Below are 6000 nucleotides of genomic sequence, written 5' to 3'. Positions count from 1 at the left end.
TTTTTCATTTATTTCTGATCTGATCTTTATGATTTCTTTCCTTCTGCTAACTTTGGGGTTTTTTTTTTCTTTTTTCTCTAATTGCTTTAGGTGTAAGGTTAGGTTTTTTATTTGAGATGTTTATTGTTTCTTGAGGTAAGATTGTATTGCTATAATCTTCCCTCTTAGAGCTGCTTTTGCTGCATCCCATAGGTTTTGGGTCGTTGTGTTTTCATTGTCATTTGTTTCTAGGTGTTGTTTATATATTGAAGAATCCTTGCATTCCTGGGGTAACCCCACTTGATCATGGTGTATGTGTTGTTTAATTTCCTCTTTGATTTCTTCAGTGATCTCTTGGTTATTATGTAGTATATTGTTTAGCTTCCATGTGTTTGTATTTTTTACAGATTTTTTCCTGTAATTGATATCTAGTCTCATAGCGTTGTGGTCGAAAAGGATACCTGATCCGATTTCAGTTTTCTTAGATTCACCAAGGCTTGATTTGTGACCCAAAATGTGATCTATCCTGGAGAATGTTCCATGAGCACTTGAGAAGAAAGTGTATTCTGTTGTTAATGAATGGAATGTCCTATAAATATCAATGTAGTCCATCTTGTTTAATGTATCATTTAAAGCTTGTGTTTCCTTATTTATTTTCATTTTGGATGATCTGTCCATTGGTGAAAGTGGGTTGTTAAAGTCCCCTACTATTATTGTGTTACTGTCAATTTCCCCTTTTATGGCTGTTAACATTTGCCTTATGTACTGAGGTGCTCCTATGTTGGGTCCATAAATATTTATAGTTGTTATATCTTCTTCTTGGATTGATCTCTTGATCATTATGTAGTGTCCTTCTTTGTCTCTTGTAATAGTCTTTGTTTTAAAGTCTATTTTGTCTGATATGAGAATTGCTACTCCAGCTTTCTTTTGATTTCCATTTGCATGGAATATCTTTTTCCATCCCCTCACTTTCAGTCTGTATGTGTCCCTAGGTCTGAAGTGGGTCTCTTGTAGACAGTATATATATGGGTCTTGTTTTTGTATCCATTCAGCCAGTCTGTGTCTTTTGGTGGGAGCATTTAATCCATTTACATTTAAGGTAATTATCGATATGTATGTTCCTATTCCCATTTTCTTAATTGTTTTGGGTTTGTTATTGTCGGTCTTTTCCTTCTCTTGTGTTTCCTACCTAGAGAAGTTCATGTAGCATTTGTTGTAAAGCTGGTTCGGTGGTGCTGAATTCTCTTGGCTTTTGCTTGTCTGTAAATGTTTTAATATCTCTGTCGAATCTGAATGAGATCCTTGCTGGGTAAAGTAATGTTGGTTGTAGATTTTCCCCTTTCATCACTTTAAATATATCATGCCACTGCCTTCTGGCTTGCAGAGTTTCTGCTGAAAGATCAACTGTTAACCGTATGGGGATTCCCTTGTATGTTATTTGTTGTTTTTCCCTTGCTGCTTTTAATATTTTTTCTTTGTGTTTAATTTTTGATAGTTTGATTAATATGTGCCTTGGCGTGTTTCTCCTTAGATTTATCCTGTATGGGACCCTGCGCTTCCTGGACTTGATTATGTATTTCCTTTCTCATATTAGGGAAGTTTTCAACTATAATCTCTTCAAATATTTTCTCAGTCCCTTTTCATTTCTCTTCTTCTTCTGAGACCCATATAACTCGAATGTTGGTGAGTTTAATGTTGTCCCAGAGGTCTCTGAGACTCCCTCAATTCTTTTCATTCTTTTTTCTTTATTCTGTTCTGCAGTGGTTATTTCCACTATTTTATCTTCCAGGTCACTTATCCATTCTTCTGCCTCAGCTATTCTGCTATTGTTTCCTTCTAGAGAATTTTTCTTTTCATTTATTGTGTTGTTCATCATTGTTTGTTTGTTCTTTAGTTTTTCTTCGTCCTTGTTAAACGTTTCTTGTATTTTCTCCATTCTACTTCCCAAGATTTTGGGTCATCTTTACTATCATTACTCTGAATTCTTTTTCAGGTAGACTGCTTATTTCCTCTTCGTTTGTTTGGTCTGGTGGGTTTTTACCTTGTTCCTTCATCTCCTGTGTGTTTCTCTGTCTTATTTTGCTTAACTTACTCTGTTTGGGGTCTCCTTTTCGCAGGCTGCAGGTTCATAGTTCCCGTTGTTTTTGGTGTCTGCCCCCAGTGGCTAAGGTTTTGGTAGTTCCTTTAACAGCCTAGCTTATTGCTACCCAAGGCTTTATATTTTCTGAAATGTTCTTCGACTAGGCATCTGTGACAAGGGTGGCTTCTTCATTCAATCTTTATTTACATGTCATCCTATCTGAAATGGGTTCTTGGCCACAGTTTCTGAAATACCATTTCCTTTGCTGTTAGGTTTACCCTTACCTGCTTTATTTTCCTTTAGTGAACTACAGATCTTCCCTGGCTTATGATGGGGTTCTGTCCTGATAAACCCATAATAACTGCAAAATACCATAAGTTGAAAATGGGTTTAATACACCTAGCCTACCGAACACTGTAGCTTAGCCTAGCTTACCTTACACGTACTCAGAACACTTACATTAGCCTACAGGTGGGCAAAATCATCTAACACCAAGCATGTTTTATAATACAGTGTTGAATAGGTCATGTAATTTATTGGATACTGTGCTGAAAGTGAAAAACAGCATGGTTGTCTGGTACTGAACGTTTGTAAGTGTCTTGGTCGTTCACCCTGGTGATCACATGGCAGACAGGCAGCTGCAGCTCTGCGTCTGTGCAGCATCATGAGAGACTATCTACCACATATCACTAGCCCAGGAAAAGATCAAAATTCAAAATCTGAAGTACGGTTTCTACTGAATGCATATTACTTTCACACCATCATAAAGTCAAAAAATCGTAAGTCAAACCATTTTAATTTGGGGACCGTTCGTAATTACCGCCTGACGTGGTATATGCTTGTGTGCGTACTAGCACATCCCTGACTCTCCCCAGCTCGCGTAAAGGATCCAAGAGAGCAAATGTCTTGTTTCGTTTGCTGCTCTTTTACAAGCTCCTAATATGGTGCCTACGTATAGTTAGATGCTCAATAAGTATGTGTTGAGTGAATTAACGAACTGGAGTAGATAATGTAGTTGTTTATATTTGAAAACACTTTTACATACACCATTTTATTTGATTCTATGAAGTAGGAGTCAACAGGGGGGCAAATTTCTTTTCTTGCACGTTACACTTATATACAATGGGTCCAATCCCAAAATGATTTCCATAGTGACAGAAAGCAGATCAGTGGTTGCTCAGGGGATGATGAGGATCACAAAGGCGACGAGGGAATATTTGGGAGCAATCAGATATTCATTATCCTCCTTGTGGTGATAGTTTCATGGGTATATGCGTATATCAGAACTTTCCAAGTTTGTACATTTTAAATACGTATAATTTATTGTATGTTATTTTCCCTCAATAAAGCTGTTTTGCAAAAAAACACATTAGATAACTTTCAAGATCATGCAACATTTTAATGGCAAAGTTTGGAGCCACATCGACAGTTTCCTTGGGTCTTTATTAACAGTAACAATTTACAATTTTGTTTACATATTCCTCCACGTTGAAAAGGGAACTTTGATTTTAAACTTTGGAGATGTTCTCCATCACTTACGTTTCATCCCTTAAATTAAGTGAAAATCAAATAGCCAAAAGTAATTGGATAGTATTTGAAGAATTGCAAGTTTATAGAATTTTCAGATGAGCAAGTTAGAGAATTAAATGATTGGACCGAGGTCATCTAGAACAGCAGGTTTGGCACAGGAATTAGAAACTGGATAACCCTGAATTTTGTTTCTCAGCATAAAAGCCACATTTCTCTTCCTTCCATTCTTTATTAACAAATTGTAATTTTTTCCCCCCAAAGTACCGAAAATATCTGTTTCTCAAAGTCCTTTGAGCATGTTTTCTTTTCCTCTTTTGTGAATGAGGCGTTCTAAATGCCTTCTGGCATGTACAAGACTCACTGTGAAGCTCTTTTTTTAAAAAATTTACTATTTAAGAGAGGGACCCTCTATTGAAAAAAAAATACCAATAGAACTGAAGTCAGTAAAGATATCAGCAAGATATATGTGTCAGGTCAAGTTAAGGCTGAAATCCCATCTAATGTAGTCAAATAAGCCACACTTTAATTAATACATCAAATTGATCAATATTTTTCTATTTAAATGGACACATTTTTAAAATTTTCTGCTGTATGCTACTGAGTACTTACTGAATGCGGAGTATACAGAGGGATACAAAGAGGTCAGCCTAACTCTCAAGGAGATGGAATAGAACAAATGACAGGTATTTTGGAATGCAAGGAGCATATGTTTTTGAGATTCTTAAGACCACTTTTTTTGTTTTGTTTTGAATTGTTACTGAATCTTTACCTTTTAGCTTTAAATTGATTGGTTTATCCCCTTTATTTCACTAACATTCCCAAGACCCTTGGTCAAATAATTTATAATTGTGATTTTAAGTGCATTTGAGTACTAATTACTGCTTAAAAGGTATGCTTGGTGAATTCTTTCATAATATTAATAATTACTCCTTGTTTATTTATTATGAGAAATTGTGTATATGCATGTTTATGTGCATGTGCACATATGTGATTTTCTTAAATTGGGACAACCTTTTCCATTATATTTGCAAGCATCACTCAGTAATCTTAGGCAACTGTATTCGGGCAGAGAGAAAGAAAACAATGGAAAATTAAAACTCTGATGTGATTATTTTTCCTCATATCTCACATCTAAACAGACCCTAGGATGTTTCCTTGTGTCTAGCTGTGAACATTGAATATTTTTAGTTTCTCTTTAGAATTGGAGACTAGACGTATCAGTAGGAAGTTGCTAATGGAAATTGATGCTTTTGCTTCTGGCCAAGCATACCATAGAGATCATGGAGGTAACATCCAACTCATGCACAGAACATGCCTTATAAACAAGAGAAGTCATCGCCCAGGGTAGATTAGTAATATCTGTGTGGAAACAAGCTCTAGCTGGATTGCCAGATACCACTGTGACTAAAAGTTGTTTGTGTCTGCAGAATTCTAAAAGAAAGCTCCCTTGCAATTTTTTACATTTGTTATAATTTTCCATTAAGGTTGTAACAATACCACAAAAATGTTTGGTCAAAAAAAAAAAAAAGAAATCTGAATCTTCTAAAAATATTTCTCGTATTACTGATGGCATTTGAGCAGTGTCTCATATGACTTGCTTTGCCAGTCTTCTGCAATCCTTTGGGACTATTTTGAGACTGGATTACCCAATGCTTTAGCTTAAGTTCTCCATATTTTACAAAATCCCCTTCCAGCTACGTGACAGAATGACTAGAAAGTTCTCTATAAGCATTGTCTCCAATTCCCCTCCTGTGGTTTATCTTGAACACGTCCATTCAGAACTTTAGTCCCATCACTCCATACAAACAGCTGTGGTCAAGGTCACCAGTGACCGCCCCATGTAAATCAGCCCTCTTTTCATCTGACTTGTGAGCACTCGACATGCTAGTACTTCCTGTCCTTAAGACATGAACTTCTCCTGGCTTCCTGGACGCCTCTCACTCTCAGCCATCTTCTGACCTCACCGGCCGCTCCTCTTAGATCTTTGTTGACTCCTTTTCAATTTCTCACCCTTAAACACTGGCCTCAGCCCCCAGACCACTTCTGTTCTCAGCTATGCTAGTGCCCTCAGTGGCCTGATCAAGCCTCCTGGTGCCAAATGTCACCTATATGATTGTCTTGGTCAGCTCAGGCTGCCATGACAAAATACCATAAACTCAGTGGCTTAAACAATGGAAATGTATTTCCTCACAGTTTGGAGGCTTGGAAGTCCAAGATCAGGGGCCAGCATGGTCAGGTTCTGGTAAGGCCTCTCTTCCTGGCTTGCAGATGGCCACCTTCTCAGTGTGCCCACCCATGGCCTTTCCTTGGTGCCTATGCATGGAGAGAGAAAGAAGGTAAGCTCTCTGGTGTCTTATTTTATAAGGGCACTAATCCCTTCATGAGAGCCCCACCCTCATGCCCTCATCCAG

The 6000-nt window shown here is 37.4% G+C and overlaps 1 protein-coding gene and 1 long non-coding RNA gene across 24 annotated transcripts in view; one reads left to right on the top strand and one right to left on the bottom strand.

Annotated features, from left to right (window-relative positions):
* KIAA1217 (KIAA1217 ortholog) overlaps nucleotides 1–6000 on the top strand; it is a 329171-nt gene that overhangs the window by 184824 nt on the left and 138347 nt on the right. The window lies entirely within an intron of this gene.
* LOC114487116 (uncharacterized) overlaps nucleotides 306–6000 on the bottom strand; it is a 39161-nt gene continuing 33466 nt past the window's right edge. Inside the window, exon 4 of the long non-coding RNA XR_008618500.1 lies at nucleotides 306–5902. This is a non-coding gene — a long non-coding RNA (uncharacterized lncRNA). The remainder of the gene's footprint in view (nucleotides 5903–6000) is intronic.

This window comes from Physeter macrocephalus, chromosome 11 (assembly GCF_002837175.3).
Source record: "Physeter macrocephalus isolate SW-GA chromosome 11, ASM283717v5, whole genome shotgun sequence".
Lineage (NCBI taxonomy): Eukaryota > Metazoa > Chordata > Mammalia > Artiodactyla > Physeteridae > Physeter > Physeter macrocephalus.
This window is presented reverse-complemented; position numbering and strand designations above follow the sequence as displayed.